We start from the raw sequence: 23,045 nt of genomic DNA, 5'->3' as shown, positions 1-23,045 counted from the left end.
GAAATGCTCTTTGAATTTATGAGGCTCATCTAACCTTGAAAGCAAAACCTGACAAGGACTTAGGAGAAAGAAAAATCACAGGCTAAGTAAACTTATGAAAATAAATTCATGCCATGTTATTAAATTTTTAGAGTTAATAGCTGTCATTTCACCTGGTAATGGGAAAAGCCACAGAAAGCAAAATTACTATTATGTGCTGATTTTCAAAAGCTTAGGTTTGCTCTCAGAGTGGATTTCTCAGCAAGGATGACTAGATAGGCTGGTTAAATTTCTATAGACTTCATTTAGTAGATTATATCTACAAAAGAGTATGTGGTCCCCTGTATGACCATAGGAAACCAGAAGATCCTGAAAAGCCTATATCCTATAGTGTAGCACCAAGGAATGACCAAATTCAATTCACTTCCAGTGATAGTATTGGAAATAAAGTCTAAATTGATCAAGACAGCAATAAGAGTGCTCATATACAATATTCAGATAAATGGATACAGATATGAGATTCAGAGGATATGGATACAATATTAAGGACATACCATGTCTAAAGGACATATTTCTCTAGAGTATTACAACATCAACAAAAGAGAGACTTCTGGAGATATTCATATGTACAACCTCTCAAAGCAGAGAAAATTATATTTCATTTTAAAATAAGAGAAGAAAAAGAAATAAAAGGTATCATATATAACTGCATTATAAGAAAATAAAAATAATTTGAATGAGGCACTAATAATTAGTGCATAATAGAAAAATTGGTCTATATAAGGTACTTGGAAAAATCTAATAAAACAAAATTTACTAAATAAACTTTTAAAATACTACCTGAAATGAAAAAAAGCATAAATACAAATAGAAAATTTCTGAAGGATGTAGCTGAATAAAAGAAATAAAACTAAGCAATCTCAGGAATGAAATGAAAGGTAAGAATTATATTTTAGTGGTTAAGAGTTATAGGCAAGAAGGAACTTAAGTAAAGACAGGTATATGAGAATTTATGATAATGGAAAAAAGGAGAAATGTGAAAACCATCAAGTAGAAATAGAAAGCTTTTTAAAAATGAAATAAGAAATGATGGCTGGGGGTGGTGGCATAGGCTTGTAATCCTAGTGGCTCAGGAGGCTGAGGCAGGTAGATTGCAAGTTCAGCCTCAGCAAAATAGAGGCACTAAGCAACTCAGGGAGACCCTGTCTCTAAATAAAATACAAAATAGGGCTGGGGATGTGACTCCGTGATCTAGTACCCCTGAGTTTACTCCCCTGCACTTCCATGCAAAAATAAAATAAGAAATGATCAATTCAGAAGGCCAAGATGATTTAACAAATATATAATTGCAGTTCCACCAGAGTAGCAAATGAAACCAATGGAGCAGAATAAATAGCATAATATATAACTCAAAAATATTATTTATATTAGCCAAAACATATTTTATGCACTTTTTATGTGGAAGAGTTAAAATTAAAATGCTTGGATATCATAAAAATTACAAATACCAAGTAAGGTAACAAGACTTATGAACAGTACTTGTTCATACATAATTAAAACATCCATTTAAGATTTTCAAAGAAATAAGGATTTCACATTCAAACAAGTTCATTTTCATCTAAAAGAAATATAGAAGAATAATTATGTGCCTTCAAAGGATCAGGAAATTTTTTTCCGTGAACTTTTCTTGACAAAAACGTTCATGAAGGAGCACCACTTGATCAGGATTGTTGAAGTAAGCTTCCTCCAAGGTGAGCATTCCTGTACATAAGCATTCCACCAGAATTAGAACAAGCAGTAAAGGTACAGAATATTCAGGAAGCAATGCACATTCTGACAGAAAAGTTGTAAATTATCAAATATGAAGAAAGCAGAGAATAATCAAATAGGAAGAATTCAGAGAAGGTTTCCGGTTCCAAATAAACTTGTTGATTGATTTTTCAGTATTAATGGACAAAAATGTTATTTATAATTAGATATTAAGATAAAAGTAGAATAAGTCACAAATTAAATCCACAATTGTCTGAAGTAGGAAAAATAGTATTTTAAAAACAGATAATTAAGTGTAACTTTATAATGTGAGATACTAGAATAAAAAAATGATTTGTGAATAATAAAGTCATGAAAATAAAAAAGATCACATGAAAGATTGTATAACACAAAATAACAGAATTAAGATCAAAGAGATTGGTTTTATCAATTAATACAAATGGGCTTAAAGCATGTATGAAAGGAAAAAATGTTTAAACAACAAAACCAATAATGTGTGTGTTATGATTTCTAAAACTAAAATAAATATTCCTCATGTACAAAGGAGCAAAAATCCTTAACAAAGTACATGAAACTAAACTTTACAACACATTGAAATGATAATACAACCTGATCCAATGAGTTATAGTATAAGGAATATAGTTATAGTATAAGGAATGTTCAAGCATATACAAATAAACAAACACGATGCACCACTCTAATGAAAAGAGTGTAAAAATCATGTCAAGAGAGGATGTTTAGGCATTTCACATAATTCCACATTTTTATGACATAATATACAAAAAATATAGAAATACAGAATAAACCTCAACATCTAAAGGCATTTTATGACAAGATCACATTTATCATCACATTCAACAGCAAAGAAACAGAGCCCTTATCCTTTAAGGTTAGGAGTAGGCCAAGGTCCCCACTCTTACTCTCTATATAGTGCTGAAAGTTCTAGGCAGGGAAATTAGGAAAAGAAATTATAGACATCTGGATCAGAAAGGGAGAAGTAAAATCATCTCCAGAGACAACATCATCTTACTTATAGAAAACCCTAATGACTCCACCAAAAAAAAAAAAAAAAAAAACTCAGTGATGGTGCAACATGCAAAAATCACTTCCACATCTATGAACCAACAGCAATCAACAAAGAAATTAAGAAAAAAATCTAATAATCACATGGAAAGCTAAAATACATAGGAATAAATTTAATTGAGAAGAGGAAAGATCTATACAATAAAAGCAATTGAAGCATCAATAGAAACTGATGATGACACAAATAAAAGAAAGGACATCTCACATTAATTAATTAATTGAAAAAATTAACATTGTTCAAATGCCCATGCTATCTATCTAAAGCAACTTACAGATTCAATTAAATTGCTAGAAAAACTACGATTTTTTTTTTTAGAGAGAGAAAGGATACAACCGTGAATTTGTGCCGAAATTAAAAAAAAAAAACAATATTCTACATAGCTACAAAAATCTTGAGAAAGAAAAAAATATCTGGAGGCATTATGCTTCTTGATTTCAAACTTTACTAACAATCTATACTAATAAATAAGTTATGGTATGAGCATATCAATAGACGCAAAGACCAATGAAACAGATTAGAGAGTCAGGAAACAATGCATGTTTACACATTCAACTAACTAGATGGTTAACCTGAAATCTAAAAACAGGAAACATTTTTGCTTTTTATGTATACATAGGACATCCTAAACAATTGACCTTCTGAAAGGCTAGAAAGAAGGCAAATTTAGGATAAACTGACAAATTTCTAGAGACATAAGACCTACAGAATTTCAATCATGTGGATATAGAAAACATAAACAAACCAGTATCAAGCAATGAGATTAAAGCAGCAATTAAAAGTCTTCCAACACAGAAAAGTTGAAGACTAGATTGTTTCTCTGCGAAGTTCTACTAGACCTTTAAAGAAAAACTAATGCCAATCTTCCTCAAATTAATAAATCAATATTTCTTATAAACATAGATGGAAACATATTTTTTGTGACATAATAACATGATATAATATGAACATTGAAAAACAATTGTATTCGTAATAGCAATGAACCTATTGATGTTAAAATTAAAAATACAATATCATGTACATCCCCTCTAAAATAAAATGCTTAGGTATAATTCTAACAAAACATCCACAGGATATGTATTCTTTTTTTTTCCAATTTTTTAATTTACAAATAACAGCGGAATGTGGGCACAATTGTTCATATCTCTGGTGGTATGCAAAGTATATTCATACCAATTCATGTCTTCATACATGTACTTTGGATAATGATGTCCATCACATTCTACCATCATTTCTAATCCCATGACCTCCTCCCTTCCCCTCCCACCCGTCTGCCATATCTAGAGTTCATCAATTACTCCCTTGTTCCCCCTCCCCACCTCACTATGCATCAGCCTCCTTATATCAGAGAAAATATTCAGCATTTGTTTTTCTGGGATTGGTTAACTTCACTTAGCATTATCTTCTCCAACTCTATCCATTTACCTTCAAATGCCATGATTTTATTCTCTTTTATTGCTAAGTAATATTCCATTGTGTATCTATGCCATATTTTTCTTAATCCCACCTACTGAAAGGCATCTAGGTTAGTTCCACAGTTTATCTACTGTGAACTGTGCTGCTATAAACATTGATGTGGCTGTGTTCCTGTAGTATGCTGTTTTTATGTCCTTTGGGTATAGTCCAAGGAGAGGGAGATCTGGGTCAAATGGTGGTTCCATTCCCAGTTTTCCAAGGAATCTCCAAACTGCTTTCCATATTGGCTGTACCAGTTTGTAGTCTCACCAGCAGTGTACAAGTATACCTTTTTTCCCATATCCTCACCAACACTTATTGTTGTTTTTCTTCATAATAGCGGCCATTCTGACTGGAGTGAGATGAAATCTTAGACTAGTATTTATTTGTATTTCTCTAATTGCTAAAAACAATGAGCATTTTTCATATATCTGTTGATTGATTGTATATCCTCTTCTGAGAAGTGTCTGTTTAGGTCCTTGGCCCATTTATTGATTGGGTTATTTGTTTTTTGGTGTTTATCCCAGTGCCTTCAACAGATGAATTAATGAATAAAATGTGTATATAAATAATAAAGATTTACTCAGTCATAAAGAAAGAAGAAACCAAATCATGGCATTTCCTGGTAAATGACTAGAACTGGAATATATCATGCAAAGTGAAATAAGCTAGACTCAGAAAATCAAGGGTTGAATGCTTCCTCTCATATATAGAAGTTAGAGAAATATTAGCAGAAAAATAATGATTGGCAGAATTGCATGAAAGTAGAAAGATGAACAGCAGAATACAGGAAGAGAATGGTGGCTGGGAAGATAGAGGAGAAGGAGAGGAACTGTGGAATACAATTGACCAAACTTTGTTATATACATATATTAATTTACCACAGTAAATTTCAATTTTATGTATATCTAAAAAAACAACAACTTTAAAAAAATTAAATAAATACAGAGAAGACGAGTAGAGGTAGGAGAATGGGGAAAGGGAGGAAGGAAGAAATAGAAAAATAGTGGGGACTGAAATGGAGCTATTATGTTGCATGCATATAATTATGTAAACCCCCACTGTTACATACAACAAAAATGTGCTAATAAAACATTTTTAAACTAAAAAAAATCACAAATGACCCCTCTGAGAAACTATGTGCAAATAAAAATTTAAATTTAATAAAACTGATATTTTCTGAAAACATAACTAAAGTTGAGTGCATTTGACAGAAAATGTCTAAACAGACAATTTGTCATGCAAGAAAACTAGAAGTTTCATATATTTCTCTTGCAGAAAAACAATCAGCCTGGAATGTTTTTATATAGTTATGCTACCACAGATGTAGAGAGAATCTAGAACTAATTATTGCAAATATTCTGTAGAAAACCAAAAGGAGAAATAGTTTCAAAATATTTGAAGATAATAGAATATGGAAAATCACTACAGGCAAATATTTCTTCTGAACAGTGAGAAAAAATATGAAAAAATACCAAGAAGTAAAATCTATGATGTTATTTAAATAAATCATTTTTATCTAAGTGTTATAAATGCAAAAGTAAGTTAATATAAGGAAATATATTAATATAATTCAGTAAATTAAAAAAATAAGACAATAGTATAATTTTCTATGGAGTATGAAGAAATACATTTCATAGGAAATTTTCATGTTTGAAACACTAAATAAAAAGAGTAATTTATATATACTTCATTAACATAAAATGTGTATATTAGTACTAAAGAAAGTATTTTACTTAGTAGAAAAACCTTAAAGAAATTAAAATAAAATTATGTACGACACTTGAGTATTCATTATCTTCAATTTTCTTTAATACTGTCTTAGAAATATTATTCAAAGTATCTAATTGCAGATATTTTGATTGGTTAATAGGGAGAAATACAATTTAATATTAAAATAACTATAAACTGGAATGATCACTGGATATAAAGTGTAAAGTAATCAATAGTCTTCAAATGCAAAGTCAATAACAAGACAATAAAACTGTAGAACAGAAACATTTTAATAATAAATGCAGAAGTATAAATCCTAACAAGAAACGTGAAGCAAAACACTCCTTGAAAAAGACTTGAACCAATGGAATTATACATGTAGGCCCTGGAGAGGAAAACCTGACACCATAACAATGTCAATTCTCCCTAAGTTAATTGATAACAACAACATTATTCTAATGCCCCCTTGGTTTTCCTAGAGCTTAACACATTGATGATGAATCTTAAAGAATAAGTCAGGAAAAATCCAAGAAGGCAGTAAAGAGATGTTCTGCACTTATCTCTACCATATAGAAGAACTAGCTCAACAATAAAAGGTATTCATTTCAAGGAGAGTGACTAAAAGAGAACTGTAGAAAGAAGTAAGATAGTGACAGGAGCCCTAAGCCACACCAAGAGTCAGAAAGGCAACCTAAAGAGAGGAAAAAAGCACAGATCTCCCGATGGGGGTGAAGTGGGGACTTCACACAGCGAGCAAAATGTAAGTGGGAAATACCTGCTACAATCCACTTGGCAGTAACTTGTCAGGTCCTAGCTACTTTGGTGAACTGACTTGGATCTAAGTGACTGCTTTGCTTCAAAGAAGAAACATACATTGACCCTTCACTCCCCCAAATCCAAGCTATGACCACTACAAGACTCCCTGCTAGACTCCATCACATCTTGGTGTTCGGAAGCTGCCCGGGTGATGCTTCCACAGCCCTGGGCTTATGTGTTCCTGAAAAGGTGGTGAACAGGTAGGTCCCTTAGGATTCTGTTTCTTAACCTCAGTAGCTAAAAGAGCCACAGGTCTCAGTACCACCCATAACTTAGAATGTAGAGAAGGTCTCCGGCACAGTCATGGCCTTAGGATGACAACTATTTGTGCCCAAATTCCCAGCATCCCTCTTTTTTTGTCCCTTTGAATCTGGGTAAGGTCCCACTATGGTTTCACAACACCAGAACTGTGGCTACTAGTTCCACAAACATAGACATCCTGTGGCTCACCCATTGCTTTTGGCCTTCACACCACAACTACTGACACCACAGTAGTGTCCCAGAGTCACTCACTTGTCACATGGGAACTGGGGAACATTCTATCCATGTCCTCAGCTTAGGACCATTGCTACAAGTGACAAAATCCTCCTCACCACTTGTGTTCACTCCTTGGGATCTGGCGAAGCTTTCTTTGCATCCTACAACTTTATTTTTTATTTATTTTTACTTATTTTTGTATTGCTTGTTCACAACATTACAAAGCTCTTGACATATCATATTTCATACATTAGATTCAAGTGGGTTATGAACTCCCATTTTTACCCCAAATACAGATTGCAGAATCACATCAGTTACACATCCACATTTTTACATAATGCCATATTAGTAACTGTTGTATTCTGCTACCTTTCCTATCCTCTACTATCCCCCCTCCCCTCGCCTCCCATCTTCTCTCTCTACCCCATCTACTGTAATTCATTTCTCTCCTTGTTTTTATCCCCATTCCCCTCACAACCTCTTTTATGTAGTTTTTTATAACAATGAGGGTCTCCTTCCATTTCCATGCAATTTCCCTTTTCTCTCCCTTTCCCTCCCACCTCATGTCTCTGTTTAATGTTAATCTTTTCCTCCTGCTCTTCCTCCCTGCTCTGTTCTTAGTTGCTCTCATTATATCAAAGAAGACATTTGGCATTTGCTTTTTAGGGATTGGCTAGTTTCACTTAGCATAATCTGCTCTAATGCCATACATTTCCCTTCAAATTCCATGATTTTGTCATTTTTTAGTGCTGCGTAATACTCCATTGTGTATAAATGCCACATTTTTTTTTTATCCATTCATCTATTGAAGGGCGTCTGGGTTGGTTCCACAGTCTAGCTATCGTGAGTTGAGCTGCTATGAACATCGATGTGGCAGTATCCCTGTAGTGCACTCTTTTAAGGTCTTCAGGGAATAGTCCGAGAAGGGCAATAGCTGGGTCAAATGGTGGTTCCATTCCCAGCTTTCCCAGGAATCTCCATATTGCTTTCCAAATTGGCCGCACCAATTTGCAGTCCCACCAGCAATGTACAAGAGTACCCTTTTCCCCACATCCTCGCCAGCACTTGCTGTTCTTTGACTTCATAATGGCTGCCAGTCTTACTGGAGTGAGATGGTATCTTAGGGTGGTTTTGATTTGCATTTCTCTGACTGCTAGAGATGGTGAGCATTTTTTCATGTACTTGTTTAAACTAAGAAGTTTTTTTTTTTTTTTCTCAGCAAGAGAAACAATAAGAGAGGTAAATAGGGAGCCTACATCATGGGAACAAAATTTTACTCCTCACACTTCAGATAGAGCCCTAATATCCAGAGTATACAAAGAACTCAAAAAATTAGACAATAAGATAACAAATAACCCAATCAACAAATGGGCCAAGGACCTGAACAGACACTTCTCAGAGGAGGACATACAATCAATGCATCCTACAACTTTAACACTACATTTGCCAGTGTTATGATGCAGGAATCCATCTGCACTACTCCTTAAGAACTAAGAAAGAGCCATCAATGTTCTGCTGTTGGAGGACCACGGTTACCAGCTCCGTATACTGAACACACACACATTTATATTGAGGGACCTGTGGAAGGTGCCCTTCATGTTCTGTGTCTGTTATATAGCTGTTGGTAACACGATCCTCAGTGTCTGTCATCCAAGATCACCTTATATGATGATGTCTTACACATCACCTTGCAGCACCAGAACTCCATGAGCATATAGTGGAGCCAGAGGTTGTGCATCTCTGGAAACTCACAACCACTGAATAATTACACAACAATCCTCGATAACTGGTGCAGATTGGTCTACGAAGGAAGAATAAAAAATAATGCAAAAACTACATTTTCAAGCTCATCTATAATCTAAGCTCAACTGGCACCTTATATCCTACCTAAATTTATTTATGTTTTCCTTCAGAAGATACCCTATAAAATAGGAGGAGGTGAGTGCTATACCAGATGCTCACACGTCAAACAGGGACACAAGAAACAGGAGAAAGCAAAGAGAAACAGAATAATTATCCAGAAATAGATTCCAATTTGGAGAAAATTTATGAAATGCCTGAAAAAATAATTCAAAATCGCAACCTTATAGAAACTCAGGGAAATGCAAGATTATAGGTAGACAATATAATGAAATGAGAAAAAAATATATGATGTAAAGAATGAATTTATCAAAGAGGTAGAAATCATTAAAAAAAAGAATCACTCAGGAATCTTGGTGATGAAAACTTCAATCAAAAAATAAAAAATGTAACTGATACCTTCCAAAATGGATTAGACCAAGTAGAAGAAATAATCTCTGAACTTTAAGATAGGTCTTTTGATAAAACTAAGCCAGGTTTCAAGAAAGGAGAAATCAAAAAGAGGAAGAAGGAAAACAAAAAGAATTAAAAACATGTTTAATAAAATAATAGCTGAAAACCTTCCAAGTCTTCAAAGGAATATGGATATACACATTTAAGAATCTCAAAAGATCTTAACTAAGATTCAACCAAAAGACATTCTCTAAGGCATGTTCTTGTCAAAATGTCAAATGTACAAGACAAGGAGAGAATTCTAAAAATAGCAAGAGTATCAAACCACATATAAGGGACCTTTCATTAGGCCAATGTCAGATTTCTCAGTAGAAAATGTGCATAGTAGAAGAGAATGAAATGATGCACTTTCAGTACTGAATGAAAAGAAGGGAAGAAAAATAAATAAATAAATCCTGCAAAACAAGAATTCTATATGCAGCAAAACTTCAGAAACAAAGAAAGAATTGAGTCTTTCCCAAACAAGCAGAAACTGAAGAACTCTATCACCACTAGATTAGTCAGATTAGCCTTATAAGAGAGCTTAAGAAATTCCTACACTAGAAAAGAAAAAGAAAGACAATATCTACCATCATGAAAAACATGGATGTATGAAACTCACAGAAGAGACATATAAGAGATAAAAGAAGAGATCAAAGCTTATCACAGCAGAAAACTACCAAACCACAAAGGCAAATCATAAGATAAGTGGAAAATAAGAAAATACATAGAATGCAATCATTAAATAACTAACAGAATTCAGGAAGAAATCTATCCTATTCATAATAACCTTGAATATATACACACTAAATTTACCAATCAAAATATAAAGATTGGCTGGGTACAGTGATGCACACCTAAGAATCCAGTGTCTTGGAATGCTGACACAGGAAGATTGCAAGTTCAAGGCCAACCTCAGCAAATTAGCAAGGGCCTAAGCAACTTAGTGAGACTCCGTCTTAATTTTTTTTTTAAGGGCTCAGTGGTTAATTGCCCCTGGGTTCAATCCCCAGTTTTTTTTAAAAATATATATATATATATATTGGCAAAAGGGATTAAAAAAATTACCCACTATATATCTTCCACAAGGACCTCACTTTATAAACAATAATACAGAGTGAAAGTGAACATTTGAAAATAAATATATAATCATAACAGAAACCAAAAGTGAGAAGTATCAGAAAAAAAGACATCTCAAAAAAGTAAAAAGAGAAGAAATGTCGTTATATATGAATAAAAGGATAGATTTAATAAGAAAATGCAATAATTATAAATGTCTATGCAACCAACTCTGGAAATGAACAGATTTCATCTAAAGGAAGAAGGGGCTCCACTATAATAACTGGGGACATCAGCACCTTATTTTCACCACCCAGACAAAAATCTTTATGTTTAACCATACTATAGAACAAACTGACTTGACAGACATCTTTAGACTGTCTCATCCAGGAGGACCAGAACCTACCTTGTTCTGTAAACAGAAAATTTTCCAGAATTAATCATATGCTAGGTCACAAAGAGAGTCTCAATTAAATTTTACAAAATAAAATCATATTATGCATTTTCTCAAACCACAACAAAATAGAACTATAAATAAACAAGAACAATAAAAATATGCAAATACATGGAACTGAACAAAATATTCTTAGATGTAAAATTCGTAAAAAATATTAAAGGGAAATTATAAAATAATTCTCAAAATAAATAAAAAAGAAAATATAGTATATCAAAATCTGTGTCACCCAGCAAATATAGTATTAATAGAAATATTTAGAGCAACAAATATTTGCATCAAATCAAAAAAAAAAAGAAAGTGAGAGAGATTTCAAATAAGTAACCCAGCAATATACCTTAAGGCTATGAAAGCAAGAAAAAAATAAAGTATAAAGATATAAATAATAAGGATCCAATAATATATAAATAAAATCAAAATTTAAAACAAAAAAATCACTGAAATAGAGTTGAATTTTAAAAAGAAAATATTAATAAACATTTAGCTAGAATCACCAAAAAGAAAGAAATAAAGAGAGAATTGATATAAATAAAAACAAAGACAAAAAAGGAGAAATAACTGAACCCACAGAAATGTAAAGATCATAAGAAACTGCTGTAGACAATTATATACTAACATATTGGAGACTCTAAAAGAAATGGATAAACTTGTGAACATTTATATTCTATCAAGATTGAATCAATAAGTAGAAAATATAAACAGAAAAATAAAGGGTAATAAAATTGATGTAGAAATGAAAAGCCTTCCTTTAATAAAAAAGCCCAGGAGGACCTATTGCTTTACAGATACATTCTATAAAAATTTAAAGAAGAAGAAATTCCATTTTTTCTTTAATTATAGCAAAAAGCTGAGGGGGAAAAATAAGTTCTACACTTGTTCCCTTGAGACTAGTAGTACCCAAATTTGAAACTAGATAAAAAACATAACAAAAATAAAAGCTATAATTTAATCTACTCTAATATAAACATATGAAAAAAAAATTCAGCAAAATTCTAAGAAGCAAAATCCAACAGCACATCAACAAGCTCATATTCTATAATCAAGTGGGATTCATCCCAGGGGTGCAGAGATAGCTTCACATTTGTAAATCAATAAACAGTATATCCCATCATCATAATCAAAAACAAAAATCATATGATCATCTTAACAGAGGAAAAAAATCATCTGATAACATTCAACATTTCTAAAAACTAAATATGCTATAAAAATTTCCTAGGATGATACAATCTATAATAAAGTGACAGGACACAAAGTTAGCATAAAACATAGCTTCTTTATACACTAATAATTAACTTACTGAAGAAGAAACCAATAAAACAATTCCATCACAACAGTCACAAAAATATCAGGCATAAAAATGTTTAAAGAAGTAAAAGATCTCAACAATAAAAATTATAAAACACTGATGAGTGAACTTATAGAGGACACAAAAGTAAATTAAAGATAATTTGAATTTATGTAATGGAAGAATTAGTACTGTTTAAACAAATAGTACTGAAAGCAATCTTTAGATTAAATGTGATCCTAATCAAAATGCCAATTACTGTCATCACAGGTATAGGGGATGAAATCTAAAAAGTCATAGGGAACCACAAAACTTAGAATAGTTAAAGTAATTCTGAATCCCATCAAGATGTACAAATCTTATGTCTCAATGAAAAGGCATTTGAAAAGATCCTGAAACTTCAAAAAAATTAAGAAATTAAAATTAGAAATACAAAATAAAAAATATTAAATCCTCAAAGAACAAAGTGTGGGTGTGGGGCTGGGTATATGTTGGTGAGTATATTCAAATGTTTTTATTTTGTATTCACTGTAATTGAAATAATGTGAAATTTGTTCTTGTAAAGAACAACAGCCTATGAAACACAAATCCAGTGGATGTGAACACAGTTATGGTAGACATCAAAACCCCACAGTCATCATTCTGTGAATATGGCTTTCATTTATTTTGCTTTATTGAGTTAAAGGTAGTTACATGTTTATTTGTTACACAGAGTATTTTTCTATTTAATATTCTTCATAGATCCCTCATTCTTCCACTATATTTGAATAGAATTTATGGAAGGTACCATTTTAACTAAATTTTCCAGGTGAGGCATGAGCTATGTTCATCTTTCAAGCAGGCAGAAAAATTATACATGATCAAAGATCAATGTTGGATCTACCCTTCACTTCTGGTGTATCTACCATGTCTTTCTTTCTTTACTTTTGCCACAATAGATTTTCTTAAAAATTAGTCTTACTATGGTTATTTCTTGTTCATTTTTCTGCCTTCTGTACCCATCCTTGAAATAAAATCAAATCTAGTCAAACTTCTACCCTTATCCAGAGAATTCCTCCTTCATAGAAAAGTTGGTTCTGTAACTCAGGGTCTATCAGAATTTATAATGACATTTCTGTAGCTTTTTAAAAAAAATCAACAATAACTATTATAGATTGAAACATCATTGATCATCATGGCTTTTCAGGGATCTAACTTATTTTTCTGTATTGTGCATTCAAAGATCTCTTAATTTATTTCAAACATGACTTTATTGTTAGTTGTTTTTACACACAAATTAAAGGGATATTCTAATTTACTTTGATTTGAAAAAAAAAAGCCATTCCTAGTCAAAGATTTTGTTTTAAATAATGCATACAAGATATTCCTCAGAATAATTTGACTTTCACATTGAAAACAAATTGAAAATGAGGTTTTGCTGAAGTATGGGCTTCCTGAGGTAATGGCAAAGGGCACTTGGTCACATTTAAACGAGGCAAGGATTTCATCAAGAAGGGCAAAACGTATGAAAATAAAGATCCACTGAAAACCTGATACTAGTAACCTTAAAAATGTACACCATAACACTTCAGTAGTTTCACAGGTGGAAAAGTGTCAAGTGTGTTTACACTATTTGCCATAAGCCAATTTTATCTGCATCAAGCCATATGGTTTGGGAAACTGGGAGTTTCAGAATTCACAGTGAAATTTAACAGTACTGTCTGAAAACAGTTTATACAGAGTTTACAAGCCATTCGAAGACACATCGGGAACCTTTTTTTCCCCTTTTTTTCTCCATTTTTAAAAACAATGTATGTAAATTACCACACTGATAGTTTAAAAATAAATATACAAAGTTTTTGTAATTTTCTGAAAATGACTATATCCCTACAATAATCTACACAAAATTTTGTTGTCATAAATTGCACCATTGGTGTTTTGTCTTCTGATATATAAAATTGGAAGCCCTTGATATAACATATACTTAATTACTTAAAATATTAATTGTATCTTTTGTAGTTTGAAACTATTAATTATATCCATCAAAGTAAATATTGCTGTGTAGTCATTCAGAGAAATCTATGGGAAAATTTATTAAAATATTACATTTCACCTAATCTATCAATCATATTAAGCAATTCTCCTCTTGATAACTATGGGGTAACTTAGAGCCAAAAGCTTACATTTTTACCTTTTGTTAGTGTTTTGAGTTATCAAATACACTATAAGATATCATCAGCAATGTTACTTAAGACATCGCATTAAGATCTGAAGTTTGAATTTATTGCAGGTTTTTAATTTTAATTTTTGGATTATAACTCAAAGCAATTAGGTTAATGAACACATTGAAGTATAATACGCATATATTCAAAAAAATATCAATTTGAAAAAGGAAAGAACCTTACAAAACATTTCCAAATGTGAAAAAAAAAATGACTTGCCTGCATATCCTACAGAAAACATCATCCTTTTCCATAGAATCCCTAAAGTTTATAGTAAAACTGAAAAAGTTGAATTTACACCAAATTGATTAGTTTGGAAACAATCACTCCTGTAATTAGGATAGGTCAGGAAAAGTTTCTTTATAAATAATTTATTAGAAACTACTCTATAAAAACCTAGGGAAATGTCAAGCCAGGTGCAATCTTTTAAAACTATTCCTGTATAAATCAATTAAGGTGCTTTATTTTGACATCTAGTGTCAGTATTTACCAAACCTAGATAGACAAGTCCATCCCTGCAGCCTGCATTTGCAAATAACTTTACTCATTAATGTTTAATTAAGACAGAGGAAAACTGTCCTTGATATTTTGCTGCAATTAGTGCTCTCTATACCCCACTGACTTCTCATGATGAATTACTTTTCAAATGAAAAGTGAAGTGATTAAAACTGGAGACACTCCATCTACTACGAATTGCCCATACCACATTTTAAAGAGAAAACCAAATAACGCTACCCATGGTGAAAATGCAATGCAAGTTATTTGCTATTGTCAATTACAACAGTGAAGTTTCTTTTTTATTATGATTCTGAAGTGATATGATATGAAAATCTCAATTTATTTCAGTTAAATTATAAAATCAAACAATTAATTCTAAAACTTTAAGGGGTTTAATTCAATATCTTTAATTTAAGGTATTCCACAAACTCTAATTGTGAAGCTCACAAATGGTGTCCAAATCATTTTCCTGGTAATTTTTCACATTTTCCTAAAACAATCCATAATCTATTTTGTCCCTATACCACCACCACCAACAACAACAATAAAACACTGAATAAACAAAAACTTAAAATCTGAAAGATTGGTTGACTTATGCAATGTTTCACACTCACAAAATATAGATCTAAAAATAAAATATAGTTGGAACATTCTTGAAATAGCCTGTTGTTACCACATTATGCCTAACATTGACAAATCAACTATAGAGTTCATACTAATAGTAGAAAACTATTTTCTAATTTCTTTAATATTCACTTTTTTCATTATTCCCTCAATTTTATAATTTGTCCAGGCAGATGTATATTAAGTACTTAGAGTTTACAATTAATAGCCTCAGAACCAGGCTCACCAAGAGCTGTGTTATGCTTGTTCTCTATAGTGAATTAGTTGCCAACATGAAAAAAATGGTGAAATTTCACATATAAGTCTAGATTTCCAAAGTCTTTGTAGATACAAGTGGAAGATCTGGCCAGTATGGGTATACATCACAGATGACTGTGTTGTCCTCAAGAGCCCAGAAGAAGCAGTGTCCATATTGTTCTTCACAGTCCCTGCCATTCCCTATAGCTTCCCACCATCTGGGCTTTGTGTCTGTTTCATATAAGTTCATGGTTATAAAAGCACTGTTGCTTTTATAACAACCAGCTTCAGTCTGTAACACCTGCCTATCACTCATTATTTTGCCTGCCTACTTCTTCAAGGTCTTTGCACTAGCAATTCTTGACATGATTATTCAGAGGCAAACTACATGAAACATGGTAATAAACACACACACACACACACACACACACATGCACACACACACACACACACATGCACACACACACACACACGATTTTGTTATTATGTAGTATGGAGCTTACTTATAATTGGTTTAACACTCTTTGGACATAAACTGTTGTTGCATTGTATGACCACTGAAACTAATATCTATAATATGCAATTTAACTAAGTTTAATGGATAAGTGCTTTTAAAATCATGAGACTAATGAATGAGTATGTATTACCTGTGTGTGAAACTGTAAAAAAATTCTTTGATCTTAGTCCATTGGAAAAAAAGTATAAATAAATAACTCACTGGTTAGTTCTGAAGAAAGTACTGATGTTATGGGCCAAGAAAAATCTATGGTAAGGGTGCAGAGTAGAGAGCCAAGTTGAGTTGTCTTTGTAACCCCGAGGCATTGTCAGACAAGATTCAGGTAAGGGTAGGTGGTGGGTCAGCCTTGGTAACTTATAGACTAGATTAAGTTGAGGTTTGAAAACTGTTCAAGTAGAGACTAGAAAAGCATAGAATCTGGAATTTGATTTTAATTGCTTAATTTTATGAAATATGAGCTTCTGTGTTGAGTTGTCTAACATGATAAGGATATACAAAACTTTCTAATAATCTTCCATTCTCACTAAATGTACTGTTCTGTTTGGAAAATAGTTTCCTATGCCCTCTTCACATAGGACATTTCTTGCTCTCTCTCATTAAGGAGAAAAAAAAATGCACTTAAATTCTGACAATTGCTAGACTTGGGTTTAAACATCAACATGACCTCAAATGTCCAAGATAGAATAAACCTATGGAAAATTAAGAAAATCCACACTGGAGAAACATAAATAGACCCTTAATATTGGCCTCACTATTGGGTGCCACTTATGATAACAATTCCAAGACCTTGAGCTCTCAGCAGGTTTACTGATGGAGAACTCTTATCTGAGCCCCTGCTGTTAGTTCTGACAGATTTACCACACATGGTTGCACATGGCTACACTTGTACCCACTCAAGTGTTTAAGAAGTGTCTAGTGCTGAGCCACTGAGAATTTGCCTCAGTAATGTTTTAATTGCAATGCTACCTCTAACCAAAGAGGTTAAGTTGGATAGGAAAAGTTGCCTTTGTTGTTATTTTCACTTTCTTCAATGCAAAGACACAAATTATCTGAAGGTATACATTTCTGATGCTGTCTCATTACATATGTACATTCTTTGAATTGTTGAGATATATACTTTTTCTTATAAAAGAGATAAGCACATATATTTCTTAAAGATTATAACATGCAGTGTAAGAAATATTCATGCACATTTCCATGTACTTGATAACCCAAAACAAAATATTTGAGCAAGATGGTCAGGTCTTGAAAACATGCAATGTTGCTACAGGAAATAACCATGAATCTTAAGAGACAGAATTTTATGACATTTTATGTATTTCCTCCTTCTAAAGTTAGAGCATTGGTACATTGGAATAACAATGTTCCTAGTGCATTCTTCATGACATGGTTCATTATTGAGAGAAAGAATAGCACTTTCAATAAAATCAAAACAAAAATTAAAAACATGGATTTTTACATAAAATAAATCCAATTTTGAATCTTAGCTAGATATTTCATATTTCTGAACTACTGGGATAATGTCATTCACCTTTCATATATTTTGTGAAGACTACTCAAAATAATGTGTAAGCTTCTTATTTCGGTGACAGGCACTCAATATCACGACAAGGACCAGTATTAGATATAAATGTTTCTTATGCATTAACTACATAAAAATGTAAAATCTATAACGTGTCCATTTAAATGTTTTAAATATAGTCAGAATTATAGGATTATTTGTGTGTATTTCATAAAAATATTTCATAAAAATGTTTAAATATATATATATTTAAGAAATATACATATATTTAAATTATAGTAAAATCCTTTCTAAAATGATAGTATAAAACTGCACTTTACAATCCTGTAATATTCATGGACACATATGTGTGTGTATGAAAAACAAAATTGTAGAATAAATTGTGTAGCTTATTCACAATCTAAAGAATTCTGTGTTATGAGTATACTTCAAGATATCTATACTTCCTAAATTAAATCTGTGAAGCCAATAATTAATCTAACTCTGAACAAAGCAGAACAAAACAATTATAAAGTAAGAATAAAATTTTCAGCATTTAAAAAAACAATTTGGAGTATTGGTTATAATGTAGCAATATCTATGGATGCTATGAGTACAATGAGCATCTAAATATGTTTAATAATTGCCACTCTATTTTACAGATCACAGTACTTAGAACTGCGGCAATACTACTTAAACAATACTACTGAGATTAGAGAAATACAACTTTGCTGGTTACTAGAATGCAAGCTCAAGATGAAACCAACACTCTATCAAAATACCATGACTCCAAATGGTTTTGTTGTTCTTCTTCTTCTTGTTACACATGAAAATTTTAAGAATGTTCTTTGAATTGTTGAGATCCATCATATAGAGGTTTTACTTCTTCACGTACAACCTACTGGCTTTTGGTTCTCTAGATTTCTTTTTGAGTTTGCATTCCATGTTAACTATTCTGACAACTCCCATCAAGATCAATATCAAGATTCCTCTGCACTAAGAGATACATTGGGAAACTTCTAGCCTCAAAATGAGGTCTAGGTTAACTCCTCTTTTTTTTCAGAGCAGAAGTCTGAGGCTCCAGCCTCACAAATGTGTCAGTACTACAATAATTGGAATTCTTGTTCCTATAAAATAGAATCATTATTCCCTGCACAAAAACAAAATGTGCAGTTCCTGCATCAATTGGATCTAGCTGCAAGGGTCTGTCACCTGAGCCATGCCACACCAGCATTCAGGAGAATGCACACTTTGTCCTTTTGGTTTAGTGATTACATGTAATCATGCTTTGGGATCTCTAATGCAGACTTTTCTTTCAATCAAAATTTATAAAGACATTTAATTGTACCTTGGTTTTAGATTTTATGGAAGATGACCAGTTTATTAGAAGCGTCATCAAAAGTGAGTTTTCAACATGCCACATGATCATATTATCCCCTTTAATTGGGTAGGGAATATAAATACCCAACCAGGTAAACTGCACTCATGTGGAAAATAAATGAAAAATAGATACAAAGATTAATATTTTTATGAAATATCAGACTTGCCTGGAGGTAAATCTGCAGCTGTCCTAGGGAAACAAGATGACTCTATGTAAGGATAATCATCTTAAGAGACATATCTAGTCAGTATTTTAACTGCTCATTGCACACAACTCTTTCTTTTTTTATATATTTATTTTTAGTTGTAGTTGAACACAATATCTTTATTTTATTTTTATGTGGTGCTGAGGATCAAACCCAGAGCCTTGTACATGCTAGGCAAGAACTCTACCGCTGAGCCACAATCCCAGCCCTGCACACAACCCTTTCATAGAATTGCTTTGTCTCAAATAAACTAAATATATGTGATGAACTATATTTTAAACAAATACAAGTTTTCCTATAAAACTATCATTTTTCCCTCTGACATTGGAGATATTTAAAACTACAGTTGATACTGTTCTCTGTTCATGGTGGCTGATCAAGAGCTATGAGCAAAAGTTATAAAGCATCTGTGGGATGTTAAAGAAGCTTAAACTTTATGTGTTAGCTTTAGTTTTATTCTTGGCTTTATGTTAATACTGTCATTTTTCTTTTTTAAACTCATTTTTGATGAATTGAATCTTGTTATATGTTATGTAATTGTAATTAACCCTTTCCAAAATAGGGCAGAATATTAATTAATGACTCAATGGTTTCATGGCAGACAGACCCTTGCAGAATCTCTCCCCAACTCATCTGTCTGTGCAGTCAGCCTTTCCTCAAACAGTTCTTTCTCATGCATTTTTTTCTCCTTCTACTCTGATTTTCTTATGACTTCCTGAAAACACAGTTGGACAATGCTGAGTCTCGTCTTACAAAACCTTTCTCAAAGTTTATCTTTTGTTAGAAAGAACTAAAGTATAATGACTGTGAAATGAGATTCTTTGCCTTTACTTTGCCTTTTCTCCGTCATACTTAAATTCAGTAATATCCAAGATGCTAAATTCTCAATATTCAATCATATAAATTTTACCTTTCAAAGAAATCTAACTTGAATTTAGAACAAAGCCTAGATTAGAAAACAAAAATCTAAGACCTGGCTTTGTTATGTGTTCTTTCTATTGTATGATCGCACTATCATGCAGCTGTTAATACATTCTTACTTTTAGATAGGTTTTAATGTCTTTAATAGACCTCAACTAATTTAAAAAGTCAACTTAAAATTTTCAGTTATTCTGTAACATTCTTTGTAGTAAATACTAACTGAAGTAGGGCAATCTTAAAATCTGTTTGCTAGGCAGACCCTTGTAGTATGAATGGGTTGGCTAAATTGACTCACTAAAATAGAATTCATGTAACCAATTTAAATAAGAGTAACCTTTCCAAGATGACTAAAGGAAAAAGCGACATGGGGTATGTCTACCTCCTCAATTCCCCAGGTCCCAATACAGGGGGCTAATGCTGATGTACTTAGTACCCTGGCACTCTCCTGGTGCCTGCCTTTCATGAAAGTCAGCTTTGTTCTGCTCTACTTTTAAGTAGAAGAAAACTGGAACCCAAGAGCTCCACGGAGGGGAGGCACTTCCTGCTTGAGTTCTGACTTGCTTATGTGGTTTGTTTGCATTATTTATTTATTTATGGTCGGGATCACAAGTAGAAAGTATTGGCCCTTTGAAGAATGAATGTGGCTGTCATCCTCCATTTCCTATGAGATGTCACAGCTGTGACAAGGAAGGGTTTATAATGGCACAGTTCGGTGCCTTCATAATTTATTCTCTCTGATTTTATGCTCTTTTAGTCTCCTGCTCAACCATCCACTAACAAGCAGTGATATTAGCCAATAAATCAAAGACGTCTGCTTGTCACCACCAGATGCTTGGCCACATCGCCGCCGATTATGAGACGTACAAAAGGACAGTTTCATGTAGGGAGCTCAGCAGAGGTGTTCCAGTGATATTCTGTTTGATAGGAAACCAGCGTGAGGTGAATATAGTAAAATTCAATAACTTTTATGCCTTGTAGCAATGAAGAACTAAGTTGAAATAAAACTGGAAGTAAATTAGGACCTCACCTTTATGACTATTCTTTTTTATGATCCTAAATCCCTTCCTTTATTACTTCAGCACAGGTGAGAGGAAGAAGAAATATTTTAATATACTCAAGTTTATTTTTCTGGGTCTGAAAATTTATCTCCCTTTTCTAAAAACAACAAATAAGACATTTACATTAGTCTATTAAATGTATCTATTAAAGCATCCATTATTTCTAAGGAAATGCAATAATAGTACAAAATGTTTGTATGAATTATAGTGAATGTATACGAAGAATATAATTGTATTTTTCCTTTACTATTAAGAGCTATTGTCAACTCATTAAAACCATCCATTAGATATTAATTGCTTGCAATTTCCTTTGTCTTGTTATTCAAACTACTGATCTACCACAATGTAGATATACTCCACCTAAGGTATATAAAAAAGAAGAGTTTCAGCAGACTGAATTTATAGAAAACAAACGAATGTACACAATGTTTTCTAAAATGCTTCTCAGTGCAATATTGGATATTTAAAAAAAAATACAAGAATTTTTTATTTTTCCTTTAAGTGAACAGACATAAAGAAGAGAGGTTTTGCTGCTTTTATTTTATCAAAGATGTTTATAACTTTTTCCTCATCTGAGAAGTTAAGCATATTTATATATCAAATATGTAGCTAGATTGTTGATTTGACATTTTAGCTATACTAACAAGTTGCTATAGAATAATACAATAGCTCTTAAACTACAAATCAAATTTTATTGTAAGGGATAAAAGGCATATATAATTATGCTTCATATTTAATTAACAGGACCACTGTTTATCTTGTGACTACATAAATTGCCCTTGCTTTTCTTATGTTTTCTTTCGACTTTTAGTGGTTGTAAAGAATGCTATGTTAGAAGATTCAGAAAATGAATACTCCCCAATGCCTCAATGAGATATCAATTCTCAGAGGCTAGTAGAAAAAAAAATCATTTTTCTTCTTGTTTTCAGCCAATTTTTCATCTTATTTTCATATCATAGATGTTTCTAAATTATGCGTTTTGACTATGACATCATTTAATCTTTCCCAGTGAAAGAACTTTAACATTCCAAAGTGTGCACCATGGACATAATAACTTTTTACATTAAAATCTTTATTTGCATGATATGGTTTGGATACAGAATGTTCTAAGTTGACATGTGTTGGAAGCATGGATTGAAGGCAACAAGGTTCAGAGGTGGGGCTTTTAGGAAAAGATTGGATCAGGAGGGTTCTAAGTTCATCAGTGGATTGATCCATTGATGGGTTAATTCACTGAAGGCTAAAGAGACCCATAGGAGATGAGATCAGTTGGAGGAAGTAGGTCATTGCAGGCATGCTCTGGAAGGGTTTTTCTTCTCTTTCTCTTCCCTCCCCTACTATTCCCCCTTTCTCTCTTTCCCTCCCTCTCTCTCTCTTCCCTCTTTCTGCTTTAGACACTCATGAGCTGAATAGCTTTCCTCTGCCATGCACTTCCCTTCTGTTAGGATATCTCAGTTCCAAAGGGATGGAGCTGGCTGACAATGACCTGAGGCCTCTGAAACCATGAATCAAAGTAAACCT

The sequence above is a fragment of the Urocitellus parryii genome, chromosome 1, assembly GCF_045843805.1.
Source record: "Urocitellus parryii isolate mUroPar1 chromosome 1, mUroPar1.hap1, whole genome shotgun sequence".
NCBI classification, from domain to species: domain Eukaryota; kingdom Metazoa; phylum Chordata; class Mammalia; order Rodentia; family Sciuridae; genus Urocitellus; species Urocitellus parryii.
This window is presented reverse-complemented; position numbering follows the sequence as displayed.